We start from the raw sequence: 25,888 nt of genomic DNA, 5'->3' as shown, positions 1-25,888 counted from the left end.
AGATGGGTTTTCTGAGTGATGCGTGGGGAGGGGAATGTTATAACATGGGTATGTGGCAAGGAATTTTATGTTTTGGAAGAATGACACTTTTCACAGAGACTTGGGGAAAAGTGGGGAAGGCCAGATGAACTTGTTCAGTAATCATTCTAACTTTTTGCTTATTCCATTACAAGAATGAAGGAGAAGAAGGGAAAAAAAAAAAAAAACCTTAAGTATTTGCATGAGTTGCATTTCTCTGGAGCACTTTCTTTTACCCTGCAAGTCCCAAGCACCCATGATCTCTGAGGGGTAAAGGTCAGCTATCAGCCTTGAAAGGAGGCTAAGACGTGCGCAGCTACTCCTTTCCACTGAAAAAAGCAGCTTCTGAATCTAAGAAAGCAAGCAAAAGCAGGGTGGTGGTCTATAAAGCAAATTCTCCCCAGGGAATTCTGGCTTGAATGCAAAGTATTCCATAGAAAATGTTTCCAGAAGGACTTTGACAACAGGAAGGAGCAATTCAAAAAGAAGGACATAAAGTCATACGGATTGGGGGTAAAGCGGGGAAGTAAGGAGGATGATGGAAAAGTCTGTAAAAAAAAAAATCTTAGTTCTTGAGGCATCTTGAGAATCAGAATCAAAGGCTTTGAGGTAAAAAGGAAAGAGAGACTGTGAAATGCAACATCTATGCTTAAATGGGTCCTTGGGAGAAAAGAAAGCATTTAGCCAGGATTTAAATTTAAAAAAAAATAAAAAGGAAAGGAAAGCATTATACCACCTTAGTTCCCCACTGGGGTGCAAAAAACTTTACTAATTTAGAAGTGAGAGAACACCATTTCATTACTACCATCTAGCTCAGGTTAGGAGTTGCAAATAATATAACCTAGAATAAAAGGATAGAGATAAATAAAAGAATAAGAGAACTGTTTCCCATTAATATGGGTCAATTCTGCAGGAATACGTGTCAAGAAAACACTGCCATATGTATTCTACAGATTTTAAGTACTGGTCAAAATTTCCAACAGCTCAAACAGCTAAATGGAGAGAGCGAGAAAAAGAAAGTACAAAAGCATGTAAAATAAGAGACGATGGGGGGCACCTAGGTGGCTCAGTTGGTTAAGCATCTGCCTTCGGCTTAGGTCATGATCTCAGGGTCCTGGGATCAAGCCCCACAGCCCAGCATCGCATGGGGCTCCTTGCTCAGCAGGGAGCCTGCTTCTCCCTCTCCTTCTGGTGCTCCCTCTGCTTGTGTGTGCCTGCCTGCGCGTGCTCTCTCTTCAATTAAATAAAATCTTTTAAAAAAGAGAAAGAGAATGGAAATTTGAAAATAAAGTAACCATAAGCACCAAGAGATAAAAACACTAATGGGGAAGGGAGGTCCTTATTAACAAATTTCCTGGGCTTTTAAAACCATGTGTCTTTTCTAACTTACAAAAAAAAAGCTAACAGGGCGCCTGGGTGGCTCAGTTGGTTAAGCGACTGCCTTCGGCTCAGGTCATGATCCTGGAGTCCCTGGATCGAGTCCCGCATCGGGCTCCCTGCTCGGCAGGGAGTCTGCTTCTCCCTCTGACCCTCCCCCCTCTCATGTACTCGCTCTCTCTCATTCTCTCTCAAATAAATAAATAAAATCTTTATAAAAAAAAAAACAACTAACAATCTAGAAAGAAAAATAAAATGGTGGGTGGGGAAGGATGTACCGAGATGTGAAACCAACAATAAACTACACTCCCACAATGGTCTAAGCACTTCCAAACCAAACCAGACATGAACTGTATATAAAAAGATCACTGTTGGGGCGCCTGGGTGGCTCAGTCCTTAAGCGTCTGCCTTCAGCTCTGGTCATGATCCCAGGGTCCTGGGATCGAGCTCTGCATCGGGCTCTGTGCTCTGTGGGAGGCCTGCTTCTCCCTCTCCCACTCCCCCTGCTTGTGTTCCCTCTCTCGTTGTGTCTCTCTGTCAGATAAATAAATAAAATCTTAAAAAAAAAAAAAAAAAGATCACTGTTCACATACTAAATTCTTTACAGTAATCAGGGGGTCTTTTTAAAATATTTTTGTCAGGTGCTTTGAAAATGAGGTTTTGGCAGCCACATCGCACCATCTTAAAAGGTAAGATAGCTGGTTCTTTAGTTTAGCTCAGCTTTAATTTCTATAGCAAATATTTGACTTTAGAACATCTAACAGTGTGCCAAAGTACAAATATTTGCTTAGCTTAATCATTCTCTATATATTATTCTACTTCCCCTGTAAATATGAAATGTGAAAGGAAACCTAAAATCATTAATGCCTAAATTTGGCAGGAGTTTAAAATGTACTATTCAACAAAATCTGAGACTGGGTAACACTTCAAATTCTGCATCACAAGCCTTTTATTAAATCAAGAAGACAAAATGGAATCTATCTCTACTACAGACCAGAACAGAAACTACCTGAAGTAGATGCTCATATAAACACCATCGATTTTCACAGCTATCAGTAAAAATAAAGAAATACAGTCCGTACTTGGAAATTTAAGGGTAGCCTTAAGGAAGCAGGTCAAGAGTGGGAGAAGAAACTGAAACTGATTATTTTATATCCTAATATTCATATTGAGAGGTGTGGACAAATACAGTAACTCAAGGTGGTTCTAGGTTTGAGAAGTAGGCCCTTAAGTACAATAAAGTCCATACCAACAGTATTTTTGTACACTCTACTCTTATTCAGCATAATCATGCAAAGCCCTAATAAGACTGGAAGCTTATTTTGATCACAAGCCCCGTTTACTCTGAATCCTCGCCTACTTTGGCTAAGTGACAAAGACTTTGCCTTCTTCATCCCCAGGCTGTCCTTTGTGCTGTAGCTCTGTCATATCATGAGATTAAGTCTGTTTATTCGTGTGTGAAATGGGGACTTGTTCCTTTCCTTATACTACAGGCTGTCTGTAACAAAGTCAGGCTCTATATTCTTCATAATTTCATGACTAATAATTGCAAGTAAATTACATCTCACTTCCTTTATAACATTTATGGAATATGATACAATAAATTCTTCATATTTCAACGTAACCTTGCATGCTTCTTAAACTACACAACTAGTTTCTGTTCTGAGGCACTGTGAAAATTTTATGTAGTTTCTTGGGGATTTCTTGTTGTTGAAATCAAACCTTCCTATGTGCATTTCTGTTGTACTGACCTTGATGATCTGTCCTATTGAGTATGAGCCACCATAGACTTTCTCAAAATGACTGTGACCATATCTTGTTTTAGGAGTATTATTTCCTGGTTTCTTTGAGATCACAATGTTTACTATGCATTGACAACAAGCCTTCCCATGTACAGATGATAAAAATTAATATTATCTACAAAACAAAGATAACACTATAGTGACTATTATCTCTATATCCAGGAATGTGAAGCCTATAATGATTACTTAAGAAAAATGCTGGCACTAGTAACAGAAACTAAAATAAAAATTATGGAGGCAAGTAATGATGTATATTTCACAGGTACTCCAGCCTCAATCAGGTTTTTTTAACCAAGCCTTTATTAGAAATGACAAGTGATTCTTTCACACACCTTAATTCAGTCCAAAGAATCTAAGTCTCAGAAAGATCACAGATTCAGGGTGCCTGGGTGGCACAGTCGGTTAAGTATCCAACTCTTGACTTCAACTCAGGTCATGATCTTAGGGTTCTAAGATCAAGCCCCAAGTCAGACTCAGCTTGGAGTCTGCTCAAGATTCTCTCTCTCTCTCTCAAATAAAATAAAAATAAAATAAAATAAAATAGAAATATCACAGGTTCTAAAGTGGGAGATAAAACTACTCAATGCTATGGTTTGGTAGAATAAGCACTGGAGAAGCCCAAAGACACCACTCAGAAATTAGGCTCTGGTATTTACCAACTCTGTGCCTCACTTTATTCACCTTAAAAAGGCCAGGGCAGGGTGGGGGCGGGGCAGTCAGTTAAGTGGGACTGTTGATTTTGGCTCGGGTCATGATCTCAAGATTGTGAGATCGAGCTCCACATCAGGTTCCACACTGGGCATGGAACCTGCTTAAGATTCTCTCTCTCCCCGCCCCGCCCCCTCCTCCCTCCCCCCCCCCCCCAACACCAAACAAAAGATGAATGGGACTCTAAAGCGCTATTAGAATGATTCATCAAAATTCAACTGCATAAATTTGTAAACCAAATGTAACAAATGTTACAAATTATCAGTATTTTAGGTGCCCAATATCTGCACGATTGGGAACACCAAAGGTTGCACATCCAAGTAGAAAGATGATGGGGCATCCCCTCACTGCTCCATAGCCACTTTTCAAGCATTCCACAACTCAACACCACATACATACTGCCCCCTTGTTTTTCTCTTTTATCCCATTTCTCCCTCCAGACTTGTTCTTCACTTTTCCCCTCACTCTCTGCTTGAGAGTGGCACCAAAGGGTACTACTAAGGATCCTAATGATTCTACCTAAGGACTAGATTAATTAAACTGCTGAACTCTCCTAAAGAGAAAATAGGAGACTCTCCTAAAGAGAGAAAGGAGACCTTTCCACAAACCTTTGGTGACACTCAGAAACTTGACAATCTGTCTGCTGTAGATCACCTAGGGGGAAACCATCCCCCAGAACTGGTGTTGTTTTTGAAAAGAAAACCAATAAAGGTATAAAACAAAAAATATTCCACCTCTCTTAGTTTAAAGAAAAAAAAAAAATCACAACTACAACTCCATGGGGCTATTAAACCTAATCTTAATTTTAAAAAATTAAAATCAAACAAGTTTACTCCATAGCCCTCTTTCAAAGCTAGGTTAACAATATAACAGGTTCAAAATGCTAGGTTTTTAGTTTTTTACAGTTGGCTTTAAAGGATCTTAGTAATAAAAGATACTAAATAAAATTTCCATTAGAGTCAGTCGTGCTAAAAGATGACTTAAAATTTTTCATGGTTCCAAGAGTGCCAAAAGCTGGGGCACCTGGGTGGCTCAGTTGTTAAGCGTCTGCCTTCGGGTCCCGGGATGGAGCCCCGCGTCGGGCTCCCTGCTCGGTGGGAAGCCTGCTTCTCCCTCTCCCACTCCCCCTGCTTCCGTTCCCTCTCTTGCTGTGTCTCTCTCTTATCAAATAAATAAATAAAAAATCTTTAAAAAAAAAGGTGCCAACAGCCTTCATTTTAAAGCATACTTCAGTGATCAAATGTTTTCAATGAATCAATCTACCAAATAATACATTAGGCATATTAAAACTTCATCCTCTTTTAAGTATAGACAAGTCTGCTAGAAAACCCAGTATCATCAAGCCAGTGTCATTAACTAAGTAATCATTCATTAATCAATCATTAAAAAAATATCCTGGAGGGAAAACTGGCATAAACAAAAAGCCGTTCCTCCCTTTAACATGATGGAATTAATACTAAAACACACAAGCTTATGAAATCGTGTCAAATAGGTTTCTAATGATAAGATCCATACATCAGCACCATCCTGGCTCCTGCAATAGCAGTGAACGCAGAAGACAAGTTGGTCACCTTCAGAAGCTAACTACCAAAAGTGGATTAGAAACGCCTTTACTAGTCCAGATATTTAGAGCTAACTTTCTACGTTCCAATACATAATTCACAGATGCCTTCAATTTAAGCAGTTTTCAAGTAAAGTCCTTTTCTTTTAGCTAAACCTCTTCGGGTTCCAACTGATAAATTAAAGAACTACAAATTTACTTACTAGCTTCTGAGTAAATTTTTACCTATTGTTTCTATTGCTCTGAAAACCAGATTAAATTTTCCATCTTTTTTTTTTTCAAATGAGTATTACAGAAGATAAAGGACATTGAAGTTAACTATAAGAGTACCTGAACACTACATGTCAGTGTGTAAGATTATTATTTTAATCTCAGAAGAGAAGACATAAGAGGGGGGAGAGGGGTAAAACCTGTATGATTAAGCCAGCTCTCCTAAAAAAAGTAAAAAAAAAAAAAAAAAAAAAAAAGTTTTTCTACATGCTCCTATTTGGCACAATTTGTATAAATTAATGTAGTAAGTTGTAATCTGTCCTCAGTTAAATTCATCCACCAAGAACCTGGAAATGGTTTATTTACCAAGAGAACATTAATTTAAACAAATAAAATTAATCCTAGCACTGTCATTAAACCAAGCTTTTGCTTCATTATGTTTTAGTATCAGACGCTGAAATCGATTTTTTTTTTTTTAAGCAGACACTGAACTCTCCCTGGCCCCTTTATTTTAAAACTCAACCCCCAGTAGACCAAACTGAGGTTCTCCTGAGAAACTGAAAAACTGAAATGAGATTAAATGTTTTCATTTTTAAAGACACATTATTGAAAAAGTACAGTGAAATTATCTTACCTCTCAAAACAATTCTCTAATACACCCCCTTACACAAAGAAGAAATATAATATTTATAGATATGACCAAAAGCAACCTACTGAGGATCCTCTCTAAGGTCAAAGCATCTTCTGAAATCAACCACACTCAAAGTATAAGCTTTCTCTCCCTCCCCCTCTACCTCTACATATTCAATCACATGTGGTCTATAGAAATGTCTCTCCCAGTGGCCCACTGTTGCCATTTCTTTTTCATCCATTCCAACAAGTCTGCAGGCTTTGATGTAGGAGAGATAGCATTATTCATGGAAATCAATTTAGGTATTGAGGGGCAGGGACTAGAGCAACTTGACCTCTCAGCTATTTTCTCCTCTGTTAAATGGGAATTAAGGTCCTACACCTCAAGAGATTGTGCTAAGGATGAAGTTTAGAGTATTTTAATGTTACAAAAATGAAAGATCATATTATCAGACTTAGAAACTAAGGATTATATGTATCTCTCTCTTCATAGTTCATCACAGACTTACCATATATCACTATTAAAAACAGATCCTACAATTAATGAACTGTAATGTACTTGATGAATAAAAGAAACTCAGTTAGTTAAAAAAGTAAAAGCTTCAGACAAATTCCTCCATCTTTCCCCCTCTACCAAATACCAACAAACTTTTTCACTGATCAATTGGGTTGTCTTGGCACGGTGTGATTACAATCTCATTCCCTTTATAATACCACTGGCACTAAATTAAGTTTAACAAGATTGTTTTGCTGGTTTACTGGTTCCAAAAAAGAGAAAACATTACTGCAAGTTCCTTTGATCTCTACTATCATCTAGGGAAATATAGTACTAAACTGTGTGTGTGTGTGTGTGTGTGTGTGTGTGTGTGTGTGTGTGTGTTTGTGTGTGTAAAATAAATCACTAGTAAGTCCAAGCATTGTCCTGTTAAACTAATAACATACATTAATCTACAAGGATAAGATTTTTTTAACAGAGTTTCATGGGCAAGAAATCTAATAATTTACTGGTAGCTAGTAAATGTAATTGCCAACTTAAACCCAATTTCAAGAAAGCTACCTCAATATTTATGATGCTGTGTGTGACCTGATCAGCCTTTAGGGAGGAGATGCACTAACTCCATGTGTCACTAAAACCCTACATTTTAAGTTTGGATTTTAAGAGGGCTGATTTGATCCTCCCTGAGAAGAAATTGTTTAAGTACACATTTCCTGATTCAATAGTCTACCCACTACACTTAGAAAGGCTTTCCAAAAAGTATTTTCTATTTGCTCAGTACATGGCAATTAAAATATTTTTAGATCAAAGTTTCCATAGCAAATATCCGCACTTCCTTTGAAAGCTAAAATCATTATTTCCAAGTATCAAACAACAAACTACTAACTAATGGTTGTAGGGAATCCATAATTTAAAAGTTTTTTTTTTTAAGATTTTATTTATTTGACAGAGAGAGACACAGCGAGTGAGGGAACACAAGCAGGGGGAGTGGGAGAGGGAGAAGCAGGCTTCCCGCCAAGCAGGGAGCCCGATGTGGGGCTCAATCCCAGGACCCTGGGATCATGACCTGAGCCGAAGGCAGACGCTTAAGGACTGAGCCACCCAGGCGCCCCAATTTAAAAGTTACTAAGACAATTAAATAATGGACACTGACTTCTTTTCATTGGTAGAATACTGTTTAGAATTTTTTTCAATGTTCAAAAATGTAACTGCTTTCAAGGTGCCAGATGAAACTAAATGATCTAAGATTGTTCCAGTCTACCTCCAGCACTCCAGGTGGTATAATTTTTACACCAAATTAAAATTTTGACAAGTAAAATCCTACTAGATGAAGAAGTCAAAAAGTAAAAACCCCACAACTATGGGTGGTATAGTGGAAAACATCAGAAGTTCCATTTAGACATGTTAAGTTTTAGATGCTTATGAGATGAGAGAGAGCGAGAGTAAGAGAGAGAGCGTGCGCGTGCACAAGCAAGGCAAGCAGCAGGCCGAGGGAGAAGCAGGCAGAGGGAGAAGAGACTTCCTGTTGAGCAGGGAGCCCGATGTGGGACTCGATCCCAGGACCCTGGGATCATGACCCGAGCCGAAGGCAGACACTTAACCAACTGAGCCACCCAGGTGTCCAAATTTAGATCATTTTTTAAAGCCCTAAGTCCTAGGGCGCAGTGCAGAGATTCAACAAATTATTTATCAGACATCTATTACAATAGTGCCAGTGACTGTTCTACATGCTGGAGATACATAAATGAACTACACAGTTGAAGATCTCTGATCTTCAGGACTTTACATTCTAGCGGGAGGAATAAGACAATAAGCAATGAAAGTAAATGCATTAATATTATGTAACAAGACGACACTCCAGGAAAAAAACAGAGCAGGGTAAGGGGAACTGCGAGCAGAGACCAAGGGTCAATACAGGCCTCCCTGAGACTTAAGAGTGAGGCCACACAGAAATATGGGAAAATACAGGCACAGGAAAACAGGCAGTGCAAAGGACTTAGTAATGTTCACCAGAGCGGTCTCTCTGGCATGATGGGTGATGGAACTGAGAAAGGAGAAGAGAATAGGAGACGTTAAGTACAGAAAATTCTTGTTGAGATGTTTTGCTGCAAAGAGGAGAAGAGAAATAAGCAAAAGCTGGCAGGGAAGTGGGGCCAAAAGAGGGGGATTGGGGTTTTTTGTTTTAAGACAGGAGAAAAGCAGCACAGGACTATGCTGTTGGGAATGATCCAGTAGAGCCTGAAACATGAATGACATGAGAGGGCAGAGGGTGGCATCTTGGGAGTGGTGGGATGGGCTGGATTAGCCTGGTCCTTGGAGAGTTTGAGAACAGCTGCTCTACCTACAGGTCACCAGGAAGGTGGAGTCTATGCTGCAAGGTAGGTCAATGTGAGGTGGGTGTCTACAAAAGTTCTCTTCTAACAGCACTCATTTTTCTCACTGAAGCAGGAAGCCCAGCATGAAGAGGAGAGGAAGTATAAAAGGAGAAAGTACGAGTCACCTAGGAACCTGGGTGAATGAACTAGGAAAATAAAGTATGATTGCCCAGCAGCCTAAGGGCCCACTTGAATTTTATGAACCATCTGGGAATCAACACCAAGAAATTCCCCTAATCTGAGACATAAGGGCTGGCTGCCTTTCTGTTAACAAATGAAAAATTCTTTAACACGAACTGCTTAAAAAGGCAAATGTCTAACATATTTTGAGTGCACCAAATGTAAAACAATGCTCTGGGAAAGTTGCAGTTTCTCCAAATAATATGCTGAAAGAGACTACACATCCCATTTTCACACCATATTCATAACTGCTTTATCATACCTTAAAGGAGTCATCAGTCACCAAAGGATTTAATAGCCCTGGGCTGAAGCTAACTTCCGTCAGACCACTGTAAGCAAAAGCGGGGTTTGAGTGCCTTCACTCAATTATATAGTGTAATAATACAACATATAGTTAGTTAACTTATATTCTTACTCACAGATGTACAAATTTACACATAAAAGGTTAAGAAAAAAAGATTATCTAAGAATATTCAATTAATCACCAAGAAACTGCCATATAAAAATCTATTCCTAATTACATTGTGGTGATGGCTGCACAACCCTGAGTACACTAAAATCCAATGATTTGTACACTTTTTCAATGGGTGAACTGTCTCTTATGAGAATTTTATCTCAATAAAGTTTTTAAAAATGTATTCCAAGGTTTGAATCTCAATGGAATCATTTTTATCATCAGGAAATAAAAAATTGATTTTCTTTTTTAGTTTCTCTGTTAAAATTTAATGGGAAATGGAGCAAGTATAGTATGTTCTGACAGCTCATAAATATTAATTTTGTAGGGATACAGAATTCTTTCAGAATGAAGAGCAGAGTTTGAGTTGGGGTTGTGGGTTGGGTGTTTTGTTTTTCCTTTTTAACTACCGAGAGTTTGTAGCTTCTAACACTGCTGTTTTATCCCTTTGATCAAGACATACTCAAATCACCTTAACTAAAATGAACACAAGCAGTCTTCTGACTGGATAGCTCCAAAAAACACCTACATTCTAGACACTCATCAGCAAGACTAAATGCAAACCAATACCTGGTGCAAAATAAAAGAATAAAATGTCCTAAGTACTATTTCAATACTATCACATTTCTTAGTGATATGATACTTCACAGAAATTTTATACTTCAAATCTAACCAGCAGGCCAAAGAATTCATAAATTCTATTTTTCTCCCTGAGACAGGAAAGATAAATTCAACAATTTTACCATAGATGTTTCAGTTCCCATATCAAAATGTAAAAAGTGGGAGTTATCTCTCTCTACTTTGAAAAACAAAGACTAAAAATAAAGGTTATGCTCTTTCTAAGGCAAAGGATTAGAAGATTCAACTGCCAATATTAAAGTGGTCATGGAAGGAACAATGGATAGAGAAGTAAGAAAAAATAGTACTAAGAGGCTTAGCCACCTCCAAAATGGAAACTGTGAATGCAGGTAACTCAACTAACTTCTCCAGACTTGGCTCTCCCACTTGGTAACCTGAGAAGCCAGCATCTGCTCAGTCTCCTTCATAAGGCAGCTGTGAGGACCAAACCAGAGGTCAGGGAAGGCTGTTCTGTAGGTGTAAAGCCTTCTGCAAACAGAAGCATAATCCCCACTTCACTCCAGAAAAGCTCAGTTGCTGTGATAAGCTACTGATCACCTTTTACTCTGCATGTATGAAATTTACTCTGTGTTAATCTGCTCAGGCTGCTATAACAGAATACCACAGACTGGTTGGCTTTAACAGCAGAAATTTATTTCCCACAGTTCTGGGGGCCAGGTAGTCCAAAATCAAGGTTCCATCCTATTCTGTTCCCTGCCTTCTCACTATGTCCTCGTGGCAAGGGGGGGTTGTGGGAGTGACAGCCCTGGTCTCTTTCTCTCTTCTCATCACAGGGTGCCATCCTCATGACTTCATGTGAACCTAATTACCTTCCAAAGGCCTTACCTCCAAATACCAAAACACTGGGGGGGGGGGGGGGGTAGAGCTTCAATATAAGAACTTTGCAAGAATACAATTCAGTCCATAGCACTCTCCTATATAATTTTTTTAATGACTGTCATCAGGCAGAAATTAAACCTTTGTATAAAAAATGAACAGGGAAGGTGCCTGAGTGGCTCAGTCCTTAAGCATCTGCCTTCAGCTCAGGTCATGATCCCAGGGTCCTGGGATCGAGCCCCACATCGGGCTCCCTGCTCAGCGGGAAGCCTGCTTCTCCCTCTCCCACTCCCCCTGCTTGTGTTCCCTCTCTCGCTGTGTCTCTGTCAAATAAATAATTTAAAAAAAAACTTTAAAAAAAAATGAATGGGGGGCAGGGAAGATTTAAAGGCTAGCTTACTTTTAAAAGGGCTTAATTAAGGGAGCTTACTGAGATTCATACAATATAAAATAAAATTTACAACAGATGAGGGAAGTGAGATGATAACAGGCTAAGATTTATTCGGCATTCCTCTGCCCTAAGAGCTTTCACTTTACCCTTACAGTAGCCACACAGAGTCAGAACGATTTCTAGAAGAGGACTCTGAGCACACAGGGGTGAAAGAGATGTGTGTCCTCAGGTCACACAGCAAGTCTCACAGGTAATACAGGCTACAGAGCCTGTACTCTAACTACACCTCCTACATTGCTTCTCTTTTCCTTGAAACAAAGGAAAATCGCAGGGGGTTGTGGAGAGGAGATGAGAAAGATGAAACCATATGAGGTGTTCAGGTTCACTTTATATCTTCCTTAGATGTGGCCAAAATTTTATAAGCAAATAGCTCAAAGGAAACTTGATCAGTCACAGGATTCTAAATCTGTAAATTAAAAACAAACCACATTGCTCAGGGGGGTCAGTTCTTTCTTGTACTAAAAGCTGAGAAAATTTTCTCCTCTTGGTCCTCATAAAGACAGTGTGCTATGGTGAACAACAGCCTCATAAACCCCTGGATGAACCATTCAGGACAGGGATGGGATTGAGTTCCATAAACTACTCATAACTGTGTACTGTGGATATGTAGCCAAATGTTCACAAAGTCTGCTCTGGGGGGAAAAAAAATCATTTAACATGTTTAGGGAAAAAAAAAAAAAAATGGGGCACTTGGGTGGCTCAAGTTAAGTGGCCAGCTCCTGATTTCTGCTCAGGTCATGATGTCAGGGTCCTGAGATGGAGCCCGCCGGCCCCCCCTGCCCGCACCTGAGAATTCTCCCTCTCCCTCATATAAATAAATCTTAAAAAAAAAAAAAGATAAACATTCCACTACATTATGGATATTTCCCCTTATCTATTCAATGTGAGAATTATGCTCTGTGGAAAGAGCACAGCCTATGAAAAAAGAGATTGCCTAGGTAGATGATCAAAGAATTTGGGGGAAGATAAAAAGGGGAGCCGGGGGATGAAGACAAAACAAAGAATATATACACAGGTAAAAACTCTTCAGCCTAAGTTTCCTAATTATTAAAATATCCACACACAAAAGACAAAAGAATGAAATGTCTAAAACCAAAACTAGAAAATAATTGTTCAAAAGGTTCAAACTAGGTATGTTTTTCTATAAGTTTTACTCAATAAATAAATGTGCATCTTTCTTACCACCCCTCACATATTTAAAATTCCTAGATAAATTCAAACTATTCTCCTGTTTTACATTTAATTTATGCATTACTATGCAAATAAACAATAGTATGTATGGCTCTCCCCCCACAAAAAATTAAGATTTAGTAATTTATGTCCTTCCAAAAGAACATTTAATTAAATCTCTGTAAGAGAAAAAACCTTTGTCTTCGGGAGTAGATCTGAGTATTGAAGGGGTTTTTTTTTGTGTGTTTGTTGGTAATACCGAAAAATATAGAAAGTTCTCTCTATATAATGTTATAAATGTGTAAGACATCAATTCAATATATTTAATACTTTAAAAACATTTAAAAAGATAAAAGGATAGTAAAACAAAAACTTTTTTTAAAGATAATCAAGAGCCGTTCTCCAATCTAGCTCCTAAAAGACCACATTTTTTAAAAAGCTGGTTATTTATCTGCTTCTGTATGTAAGCACTCTGGTTGTTTGTGCAACACATAAGCTGGCCCAAATAAGAAATCCTGAAAGCAAGGAAAAAGGAAGTAAGTAATTTCAACTGGCATTTATTACTAAAGGCACACAAGTGAAGTCACTACTGCTACTGAGGTTCAAAACCAGCAGAGACTTGAATGTACCACTGTTTCCAACCAGCTATTTTTAAATTATTAGTAGATAATCTGGTGAGCTTGCAGTAAATACAGCTGTGAACACAGCAGTACACACCATCTGGAGGCTTTTGACTTAAGCAATCTTTCAAATGCACAGTATATTCACTCTATTTTGTTCCTTTGAAGCTCAACAGTCGCATATAAACTGACCCTTTTTTAAAACCACAACTACAAAAGCTCATTCACTTTATGGAAAACAAGATAGGAAAAACAGACCTAATTGTTCATCTTTAGAACCAAGTGATTATCTCAAATCTTTTCTGGCATAAATACTTTAATTTTGTAAAGAATTTCCCACACTTAACCAATCATATTCTTAAAAGCTCTTCACAGGTAACTTCTAACTAATCCTCTGAAATCAAAAATGTTTTCTACTTTCTAAAGTGATTCACATCCATTACCCCATTTTATCCCCAAACCTGAACAGAACTGTCCTATTAATCATCATAAAATCCTACCTACAGAATGCCGTTACCAATAACCTCTTCAAGCACTGACCACGTACTGCTTGCTATTAACCTGCAGCCTCTTCCAACCACCTTCTGGCACTTCCTTCTCTCACTGCCAAACTCCTCAACATTTTCTCAGCAACCACAAACAAGCTTCTACTCATCACTGGCCTTCCTCCTCCGTCCTGGGCTGTTCTGCTTGCACCAAACTCTCAGAGGCTCCACTGACTCCTGAGGAAAGAATAGGTACTTTTTCAAGTTGTTCTGTTTCCTCCTCTTGCCAGCATACTGGCTTTTCTTTTCCAATAACTACACGCACATGCATTGCCTCAGCACTAAGCTCCTTCTTCAAGAGATTCAGTGCCCTCTGGTTAGCATAAACACGTCTCAGAGCCATGTGGGCCACAGCTGTGGGGGAAAAGGCCAGAAGAGGCCCTTTTACAAAGGTCACCTTGTAGGAGGAGAGTTGGTCAAATTAAGAATAGGAGGTCAGAGTTTGGCTTGGACTCCTGGCCTCCTCACTCACTAGCTGTGAGGCCTTGGTCAAACTGCTTAACTGCTCTAAACCTCAGCTTCCTTGTGTATACCTACGGGGTATTTAAACCTGCAAAGATTAAATAAGGCATGCAAAGACAGAAGGATACTAAGGAAATGAAGTTATGCATAATCCCATCAATCTAAAGATTAGCACTATTAACGTTTGGTCTATTTCTTTCTAACCTTTTTCCTTAGCCTCTGTGAGTACATGCAGGTGTGCATAGTTTGGAATCACAATGCATAAGCAGTTTGGCTTCTATGTTTTTTTCTACTGGGCTTTACATTAGGACTTTTTATATCATTATTATATTTCCTTTTATGGATGGGCATGAATCAACACTCCCCTTCTACTGTTTGGCACTTAAACTGACAAATCACAATCTTTAATTTCTTTACTGTTCCATTTTCCTTTTTTTCTTTCCCAGAAAAAGTCCCTTTTGCCTTCTCTACTCCACCTGTGAGCTAACATATCATCTACTTGTGTGAAACATATTTTATCAAGGAAAGAATGGTGCCTTTAAAGAATGATGTTAAACTTCCCATATTAAGCTTCTAAAACCCACTGGCATGCCCAGAAGTTGTATCTTTACACAGATCATCAGGCTACCTTTACTTTGTATTGTCTTCCTCCATTGGAATGTAAGTACTCTAAGGACAGGGACTTCATCCTTTTTTGTATCTTTAGCAATTAAAACAGTACCTAGAGCAGAATTAGTGCTTACTATATGAAATATTAGCTGTTAATACGTGCCAAGCACATTCCTAAGAATTTTCCACACCCCTGAGATAGACTGATCATTTTCCTCATGGTTACAAAGAGGCTAAGCAACATATTATAGGTCTTACAGTGAGTACACAGTGAAGCTAGGAACAGAACTCAGGTAGCCTAGCTATTAACCACCAAGCTGTACTTAATAAATTGATTAATTATACCAGCAGAGCTCCATATATAGCATTAAACACTGAATACGATTATGCTGACTTTTTCTAATGAAATGTCAACATTATTGGGTTTTTTTTTCATTACAAATATATATCAACTATATCAAGGATTAAATAGATTTTAGAGGGCAACTCTATGACCCTAATCACCATTAATATTCAGATTCAAAATAATACGGTCTAAAAAAAAAAAACTTACGAACTTTTGAAATAACTTGTTTAGATCTAGGATACTTACTTCCCTCTATTTTTTCTTTGATTCAGCAGTTGCTGTTGCCAATCTAAATGTTTTGATTTCTTTTAATTAGAAAAAACATTTTCTAGATAGGCTACACTGAAATTATATTTTCTAGAAAATGCTTTCTTTCCTCATTCCAGGTTATTTTGAGAAGGACCCATTTCTCCAAAGAGTTAAAAAATACTTCAACCTACGCCAGCCTCCTTTCCCCTATCCCAGCATTCCCCCCAACAGCACATCTTGTTCTTCTATCAGTAACTGGGGTTTTGAAAAAGGCTCTATATAAAAACAGATTTCAGTCCATTTTGTTTGTGGCTTTTACTCTTTTTAAAGAAATGCAGAGGACAGTCTTAGAAGCCTCTGGCAGTGACTATCTCCTCAAGACAGAGGCACATAATAAGGAGACCAGACTACAGAGAAAAATGTGTCATTCACATCGCAATCTATTTTATGACCCAAAAAGCCTGGCTTTGTCACAGTCCTATATTCAAATACTCAAAGCTACTCAATCTGAAATACCTACCAGTAACTTGGAGCCAAAAACCCATTTTAAAATTTAAAGGTGGCCACACATGTCCCTGAAGAGACGTTTCTAAACCCTTCCATTAATCATCCAGTCCTTGGCCAAACTGCTGTTAAGTCAATGGCTTAGTCCCTTTGGTTACAGTGTAACGAGAGGTAAGAGACCGGGAGAAACAATTTAGCTGTGTTCTTTCTCTGCACTGAGCTTAACATTTACTTCTGTTTTACAAACTAATCCTAGAATAGCAAATAAAAACCAGGTTGGTTTGGGGCTTTTTTAATACTGGCTTCCTATGTCATTATAAAATGGATGGTTCAACTGGCTACTCAAGACTACACAATAGCAAGCAAAACCCTCTGACCTTGGAAAAGCATAGTAAATGTAATACCTACCAATAAATTACATGGTTTACCAATTTCCTCAAAACCAAAAATAAATCTCTAACAAGTAAACTATTTCATGAGTAAACAAAAGCTTGTCTTGTTCTATCATTTGCTTAAAAGCAAGCATAGTGGCAGTGGGAGAGGGATTAAGAAGCACAGCCAGACAAGTCCATAAAACCTCCAGTGTAAGATAAAACCACCCTGCAGGGGCAGCCAATGCATTCTAACCTAACAGCTGTACACAGTTGCACTAATTAAAATGAAAAGCTAGTCTGCATAACACACAGGCAATTCACTGAACCTTACTGACAGGGTGACGGGGTTCACCATCCCACCCTTCACCTCCCCCACAGGCAATATAAACAGTAAACTGGCACACAGTTGAAAATAACTGAATTTGGAATATATCTACATTCAAACATTTCAGAAATAATCACAACCATGCAGACTGAAACATATCCTATAGGAACACTAGCTATAAAAAACCATACACACACAAAGGAAGTGGTACAGCTACATTACGTCAGCTCTCGCCTCAATTCATAAATGCAAAACCACAAAAACAAGACAAAAATTTAATTGGCCTTTTCTGGAACCCTTCTTACAGTGAATGAATGTAGGTTAAGTCTTTAAATAAGTCACTGAACAGTACATTGATGCATCGCTTTCAACAGCCAGGGGAAGGAAAAGTGTAACCTTAGTCAATTCTATCACGCAAACAGATCAAATAACATTTCAAGCGCTGCCTGCCAAGCGCCAGGGCCTGCCAGAGTACAATGAGCACTCAAGTGCTCTGGACTGAAAACCACCTTTCACTGGTCCCAGAGATCTTTATAAAATAGTTTAAACACTACTAAATTACAGAGTTGGAAAAAACAAATACAAGCTCTAGCTGCTCCCACAGTATTGTGAAGTTGCTGTTAAGCCTCTAAAATGTCTGCCTTGTGTTATTTTAGTAGGCAATGTAAATATTCAGAAAGGCAAGTGCCCTTAAAGCTCAAATCTAACACATGCATAAAAATGTGGAGTTGGTTGTGCATCTGGAAATAATTGCCCATAGATCAACGGGCTTACAGGGGATATTGTTCCCATCTGTAAGGTCCCAAATCATGTCTACTTTACATGTGGAGCTCCTAGCCAAAATGAAGAAGGAGGAGGAAGAAAACCTCAATACATTAATTTTGGCACAGAATTTTAAGGACTTTATCAACTCTGTTCTCAACTTTTACTCAGTGTCTCAATCTTAAACCACACAGACACAATTTCAAAGGGAAAAATTAATCTCTGTTGACCCCCATGTTCATTCACACGACATTTTTTTTAATTTCCATATGGCTGAGAGGAGGCCTCCAGCCAAACAATGCCCCAAGGAGAGCAGCGGCACATGTGCCCCAGGAAAGCCTAAAAATTGAGAGTAAGACAAAATAACCCATTAAAGCAGTCTCAGCAAACAGAAAGTGGTCAGGCAGGTCTCCCCAGAGCTTCAAGGAAAGCCGCGTAAACAAGGGTAAGGGGCAGGGAAGCCAGCACCTCGAACCAAAACAATTTTAACAATTCAAATTTAAAGCCATCTTTTTCAAAACTATCTCTGCATTTTAGCTAGTCTGGCAAACCAACAGTTTTTTGGTCCCAGGAACAAATTATATTTGTCACTTAAGTAACTGAAATTTATAATCAAGTCCATCAAATTCATTATATTTTTAAACTTAAATTTACTCCACAGTAAGCAATGAAGTTTCTAATCAGTGACTACTGGATTACTTTGTTCATCTTCAATAACGCTTTCCTTTCAAAAAAGACAACATTCACAAACACACACACACAATCTTTTTCAAATAGTGTTTTCTCTGCCCTGAAGGGTGTTTCTCAATTGATTTATTTAGTTGGAATTTCTAAAGTTTGGGCGACTGAAAAACTAGTAAGCCCAACAAAAATGCAATGGGACACAGTAAATACCGATTCCTGATTCCTGGAAAGCCATCACCATTCTTAATAGCGGAGTGGTTCATCTTTGCAGGGTCAGCTACAACACTCTCGGTACACCCACCTCCGAGAGCCCCTGTGCCCACACTTGTCCAACTTCCTGGCCCGCGAACCGCGTTCCCCTTGCAGCACGAGGCTCTGGCCACTTGCCTGCGGCCGGTCGCGGCAGGAGCTGAGCCCGCAGGCCTCGTCCTTCTCCGGCGCAGGGCCCCCCCGCAAACTCAGGCCCGCGGGCAGGGGCGGGGCGGGAAGGGGCTCAGGGCGTGAAATGCACTTGCTAAAACAAAAGGAGGCCCAGGCGGCCGCAGGGCAGCACAGCTCGGGCTCATGTCCCCCCAGCTCCGTGGCTCCGGGAGGTGGCGGCGCAGGGCCCCGCCCGCGGCTGGGAGATGCGGCCGCTGCTCGGGCTCGCGCTCCTTCAGCACGGGCCGCCGGGCCAACACTGCCACATGCCTGTGACCCAGACGGGAGAGAAAGAGCAGCCACCCCACAGCGGCGGCGGCGGCAGCCGGAAAAACCCGGGCTGGAGCCCGGACGGCTCCGCGCGCACCGTTGCCTGCTGCCACCACAGCGGGGACGCGCGCGCGCGCGCACGCGCCACTGCAATTTTATCTCCTTCCTAGCTCGGCCAGCCGCTGCTCTCCCCAAGTCTCCCTCCCCTCCCGACAGCCGGAACTGGGAGGCTGCGTGATTGATGGCAGCTCTTAATAGCGTGGTCAGCTAGAAAATGCATCTGCAAGCAAGATATTAAAGAGGCAGCGCATCCCCGTGAGTGATCAGCAGTTCACACATCCTAGAGCTGCCTCTGCTTCTGCCAGGAATATTAATGCCAACCACCTCTGACGTGTAACAAATGCAGATGAAATAACCAACAATCATAGGCATGCAGAACATTTGTTTCAAAGATACAGAGAGAAAGAAGCATTGTTTGGTGTCAACATTTCTGACCCCAATTTTCCTTACAGTTTTTAGGAATTCTCTGTAAGTCATTTGTTTAAGGGTCTTCTCTCTCCGATCCTTTTTCCCCAAGAAAATAAAAGTCCCTCTGCTACATAAGGCATATCTTAAATTAGACTTGATTGAAATCCACCTAATAAGGAAGCAAAATAAAAGCAAATTTTTTGCCATGTGGCCTTAAATAAACACATAACCTACCCCAGACCCCCTCATTAATTCCACTGTTATGTGCATCTAAATAGAATTACCCACTGTTAATCTCAAATTCATTTCTTCCCCACCCCCAATCTGATTAACATACACCTTCCTGCTAAAATTTAATAACATTAAACTACATTTATACCATGTATTCCCTAGTCGTAACAGCCAAGATCATTTTGTCCCAATTAAGTAAGACAGTGCATAGCAAATTTTTTTAAGATTTTATTTATTTGAGAGAGAATGAGAGACAGAGAGCACGCGAGGGAAGAGGGTCAGAGGGAGAAGCAGACCCCCCGCTGAGCAGGGAGCCCGATGTGGGACTCGATACTGGGACTCCAGGATCATGACCTGAGCCAAAGGCAGTCGCTTAACCAACTGAGCCACCCAGGCGCCCCATAGCAAATTTTAAAAACACATTCCTACAGCATATGAATTCAAAGTATTAAACTCACTCAGTGTCAACCCAAATTTGAAAGTTACAAGCTCAAAATTTAAATGATCTCTTTTGGTATCTTTACCAAACTTTGGTATCTTTACCAACTTGCCTTCCAGGCAAGTTTCATGGAACTCTGAAATCGCTTTATAAATGTTATTGGACTTTCCAAAGTCCAATAAAGTTGCTGAAATATTAGGTACCCCCTTACCAATAGTCAGAGATTTAGATAAAATGGTAAGCCCCAAGTCTCTCAAAGGGGGCCTGAGTGGGGAGCACGGAGTAGAACCCAGGGGTCCTGCCCTGCTGGCACGGATAACCACGTGATAGCCCATTATCTAAACATCATTATGCTGATTTCTCTTAAAGAAAAATCAAGTTATTCTACAGGAGACAGAAATATCTATCTAAAACCACGAACACAGCACATGTACTGAGAGCAAGAGCTGATGAAGCATAATGCCTTTGCCACCCTGAAAGGTGCCTGTGATCAATACAAATCAGAGGTGGTCTATAGCGCAAACGTAGCTCTTCTATAAGCTCCACTAAACACCACTCCTCATTGAGACCATCCTGAGAGGACCTGCAGCTTCAGAATCGGCTTCATAACCCAGTGGCTCTGAGATCACTCCATACATGTCATAGATGAAATCGACCCTAAAGCCTAGCTACAAAAGCCACTCCTATACTCAGACACACTCCAATTATCCAACCAGCTGTATCTAGATACATGGCAGAGCCTGATGAGGGTTTTGGTTATTTGGGTGGTTTTTGTTTTGTTTTTGTAGACCCTTTTAAAAACACTGGTTTACACTCTGTTGTAAAGGGCTGGTGAGAACAACCAAACTGCTCTATTCTGAATTCATGCTGTACCTAGTCTGTCAGGGATTCTAAATGCTTTGACAGCACTTTATGATACTTATATTCTTTTGTCCTAGTCCTGCATCCTCTCCCAGTCCCCCATCCTCGTTATGCCAGTCTTTCAAATTTCCAAGGTATCAGGATTTCTATCCACCACAAGCCATCACTGCTTCTTCCCACTGGAGCAGGAAATTCTCCCGGCTCCTCCTACCCCCCCCCCCCCACCACCCCCCCCCCCCCCCCACACACACACAGTTTAAAGCCTACTCCTCCTTCAGATCTCAGGTCAAATATCACTTTGTCAGAGAAACTTACCTTGAGGCCCCGCTCTAGGTCAAGTTCCTCTGTTACAAGTTCCCAGAGAGCTGTGTTCCTTTCCTTAAGAGCACTTATCTCAGTTTGTAATTCATTGGTGTAATTTTCTGACTAATGTCCCTAGACCCCTTTAGACAGCAAGTTCCATTTGAGAAAGTTCTATATATTTGCTCATTATCAAATACTGGGTGTCAAGCATACAGATTTGTGGAATGAGTAAGTGAACAGAGAGCAACAACCCTGTTTTACTCATTTTGCATATTCTCTGCGCGGTTCTTGGCACAAAGAAGCCTCTCTCAAAAAAGTAGCATCTATGTAATAAATAGTATTTATTTTATTAACCTTTAAAAGTCTAGTAAAAGGAAGATTTTTATCGCTGCTCTATAAAGATATAAATAAATAATTATGCCCAGGGTAGTTCATTAAAAACCCTGAGACCCTAACCAGGTCCTATTTGCAAAGTTCACTTTTTTTTTTTAATAGTTAATGAGGTACAGAAGCCATCATTAATTTATTCAAACCAAATTCTTCCTACTTACCTGGCATTTAAGCAAGGGGCAAACAGCAGTGGATAAACTGGATAGACTACTAAATCTTGTACACAGATAGCAATATAAACAGGATATAAAAATCTGAAAGCACATTGGTACATTAGTTTGTCTTCAACACTTCTCTGAATGCAAAAGTACTACCAAATTCTGCAGGGGAGGAGAATAATCCTCACCTCTCTTTCACGCTGAACTTTTTCATTTTTTTTCTCTCTAAAAGATCTCTATTTCTCTGACATGAAAGACTTCATAAGAGCTCTTTTGACCTGAGGACTCCCAGTCCCTGGTGACAGACCATTCCAAAACCACCCTCCCCAACTCCTCAAACAAGAATTCATTTCAAACCCTATTAACCTTGAGCTCTCATCTGTAGATGAGAAATGGGAGTTTTTACAATAAGTACAATTTCTCACAAGTTCTGCACTTGAGCACAGGAAAAAATAAAAGAATGTGTGAGATGAATTAAAAATATTAGATATACCCCACCCTCAGCTCCAAATTAATCCTCATTGTTATTTTCAGCATTTCACGTGTCCCTCCTTGGTCCCACAGGATCTCACCCTGGCCTGTCTCTTTCTGTTTCCTTTTGTCCTGAGTTTCATTCCACACAAATTCCAGCTCCAGGTTTTAGAACACCCTACATTTATCAAAACAACCCTGTCAAGTTGAGTACCATTAACAGATAATGAGAGGAGACAACAGATGTGGGTAGAAGCAAAGCACTCCATATTCTACAGGCCTCAGCATGCAGCCCAGTAAGCTGACATCAACTTTACCATAACAGTTATAATTAAATACAAAGTCTAGTTAAACTAACATTAAAGCTATGACCGGAAACAGTACACAGGGGAAATGTAAAGTATAACCTTAGCAGCAGTTGAACAGGGCCCACACTATTCCTGACCCTTAACCTCCAACAACTACACTGCATTTACTGTCTATGCCACTCTGTTTCTCTCACAGCAAGGAAGACTCTTGGCCAGATCTTCTAAAGACGGTGGCTTTGGACTACTCCCCAAGATGACCAAAGGGGGACAGAGACTGCATTTTTTTTTTACATGGAAGTTTAAAGGTAATGCTCATCTAACAATAACTAGTGAGGTCTGTCTAGATTCTATCAAGTTGAGACAATCAACATGCTCTTCTACAGCATTATCTAGTAAAATCATTCAGATCAAGTAACCTAGCTCATCCCCCCCAGTATCAAAATGTGGAAAAAAAAAAAATACCAAAGTTAATCAAGCAAACAGTGACAGACTCAAGGGTTGTGTTAGTACTGGTCAGCTGTGTTTGCAGAGTGTCCTAGGACAGGTAGGTCTGTATTACTGTGCAGAATATAGTTACAATTTTAAGCAAACTTTCTCCTTCTTTCCATTTTCCAACTCACAAAATGTCACCACATAACAAAACCTCTGGGGTTTTCAAAAGAAAAAAAAAAGAAAAGAAACATAGTTCTTTTTGAAGCTCTTTTGAATTTTTTTAAATTATTAGAATTTTTTAAAAATTTTTAAATTATTATCAGAAAATCCGAACAAGTCCATTCAACGAGTTTAAGTATAGCTAGCTCTCCAGGCTCTCTTTTAGTACATACGTATACAAACATACTCAAATACTTAAGAACATATATATTCATTTGTCTGGGGGTTCATTCTGTTTATTTTTATTTCATGAAAATGTAATCTACCATCCATGCTATATAGCAACTTGCTTCTCTCTTTACAGCAGACCATTAACATCTGATTCCTTTTTGTAGTGGCACAGAATTCTACACTGTGGGAAAACCATAATAAACAAGTCCCAAACTGCTACAACAAACTTCTTTGTGCATCTTCGTGCATATATGTGAGTACTTCTATACTGAAGGAATCTGTAGTTCAATAAATATGCATTTTAGTCAAAGAGACTGAACCAACCTGCCCTCCAAAACACTGGATCAATTTATCCGCTTCCCAACAGTAGGCTGTTTCCACACTGGCATTCTGGTGGTTTGAGTCTGACATTATGTACTCTCCTGGGTCTCCTATCTTTCTCTATCCATTCTCTAGTCCCTTCCATGACTCTTCCTAACTATGACTCCCCCTAACTATAGGTAGTTAATGTCTAGCCTCTTCTTAATCACACTCCAATATCTCTCATGAATGAGAAGATTTACTCTCAAGTTACTTTTGTGTCACTGATTGAAAATCTTTATTTTTCTAGCCCTGAGCTTGCTTCTTAGCAACAGATCCACATTTTCAAATGCCCTCTGGGTTCCACCACAACAGTATTCCACACACACTTTCAAATCACACTAAACCAAATCAAAATGTTCTTTCGCACAAGTCCTGGTTTCCCCAACACAGTCCCAGGTACTCTTATTGCCCTGGTTAAATATTAATAGTATGCCCTTTCTTTTCAAAAGGAAATTATGATTTATATTCTGAAACGTATGCAAAATCAGAATTAGCACATCAAACATAAAATACTTCTCAGTTTTTAGCACTACTGAATGACCTACTATTTTAATAATAGGTAAATATTGGGGCACCTCGCTGGCTCAGTCGGTGGAGCACACAACTCTTGATTTCAGGGTTGTAGGTTCAAGCCCCACATTGGGTGTACAGCTTGCTTTAAGAATAAAATCTTAAAAAAAAAATGCAACAATAAAAAAATAATAAGAATAAGTAACTATCGGGACACCTGGGTGGCTCAGATGGTTAAGCGTCTGCCTTCGGCTCAGGTCATGATTCCGGGGTCCTGGGGTCGAGCCCCACGTCTGGCTCCTGGCTCAGCGGGGAGCCTGCTTCTCCCTCTGCCTCTCCCTCTGTTCATGCTCTCTCTCTCTGTATCTCTCTGTCTCAAATGAATAAATAAAATCTTTAAAAAAAAAGAATAGGTAACTATCATCTAATTCACAGTTTGCAAATCTTATGCAAATCAAGGTCAGATGTTTACCAATATGAATTTTTAAAATAACTCTCCTACCCAATTACCTATCCATTCATTTATCATATCACTTTCCATTCAGCCAACATATCACGATCAACTCACATAGTTTCTTTGTAGGTAAAAGTGCTGAAAAACAGATATATAAAAACTTACGTCAATAAAGTTGGTGATAGGGCACCTGGGTGGCTGAGTCGTTAAGCGTCTGCCTTCGGCTCAGGTCATGATCCCAGGGTCCTGGGATGGAGCCCTACATGGGCTCCCTGCTCAGCAGGAAGCCTGCTTCTCCCTCTCCCACTCCCCCTGCTTGTGTTCCCTCTCTCACTGTGTCTCTCTCTGTCAAATAAATAAATAAAATCTTTCAAAAAAAAATTTTTCTAAATAAAGTTGGTGATGATGATTTTTTAAAAATAAAGTTGGTCTTTTCCACAGAAAAAGGCACAGAGAACCAGGATCATGTTGCAATAATTAGGCATATATTCCAAATTATCAGGAAAAGGGAGCTCTAATGTCCCTCAATGCCAAAGTCTTAATATTTACTAAACTTCTGTATTTAAGAATAAAACTTGATGAGTTAATTTCAACCTAGATACTGCTGGAATCTATCTACATAATATGCTCTTGAAAAATAACTAGAAATAACATCAGATTCTAAAAATCAAGGAGACTAACCTTTAGTAAAACCATAAAGAGCACATTCTCCAAAATTAAATTTGTAAGGACAATGTTAAGGTTGGATGTTAATACAACTTTTCTTTTTGCTTTATACTTCCTTTTTTTTTTTTTTTAAAGACTTTATTTGAGAGAGAGCATGAGAAAGAAAGAGAGAGAGAGAGCACAAGCAGGGTGAAGGGGAAAGGGAGAAGCAGACTCCCCGCTGAGCAGGGATCCTGATGCAGGGCTCGATCCCAGGACACCAGGATCATGACTTGAGCCAAAGGCAGACACTTAAACCGACTAAGCCACCCAGGTGCCCCTGTTTTACACTTCCTAACAGAGCCTCAAACAAATATTTCAGTGGCTAATTGCTAATGAACATTTAAA

At 39.6% G+C, this 25,888-nt stretch overlaps 1 protein-coding gene across 2 annotated transcripts in view; it reads right to left on the bottom strand.

Moving 5' to 3' along the window:
* The window catches only part of RERE (arginine-glutamic acid dipeptide repeats), a 415,425-nt gene that overhangs the window by 280,987 nt on the left and 108,550 nt on the right, over positions 1-25,888 (bottom strand). Inside the window, exon 1 of one of the 2 annotated variants that reach the window (XM_032394236.1) lies at positions 18,669-19,737. The exons of the other annotated variant lie outside the window; for it this stretch is intronic. The gene's annotated coding sequence lies outside the window, so the exon portion shown is untranslated. Of the gene's footprint in view, positions 1-18,668; positions 19,738-25,888 lie in introns of those variants that run through there. 2 annotated transcript variants of the gene reach the window in all.

The sequence above is a fragment of the Phoca vitulina genome, unplaced genomic scaffold (genome assembly GCF_004348235.1).
Source record: "Phoca vitulina isolate PV1807 unplaced genomic scaffold, GSC_HSeal_1.0 scaffold2, whole genome shotgun sequence".
In the NCBI taxonomy this organism is placed as follows: Eukaryota; Metazoa; Chordata; class Mammalia; order Carnivora; family Phocidae; genus Phoca; species Phoca vitulina.
Note: the sequence above shows the minus strand (reverse complement) of the source record. Positions and strands in the feature narration are given on the sequence as shown.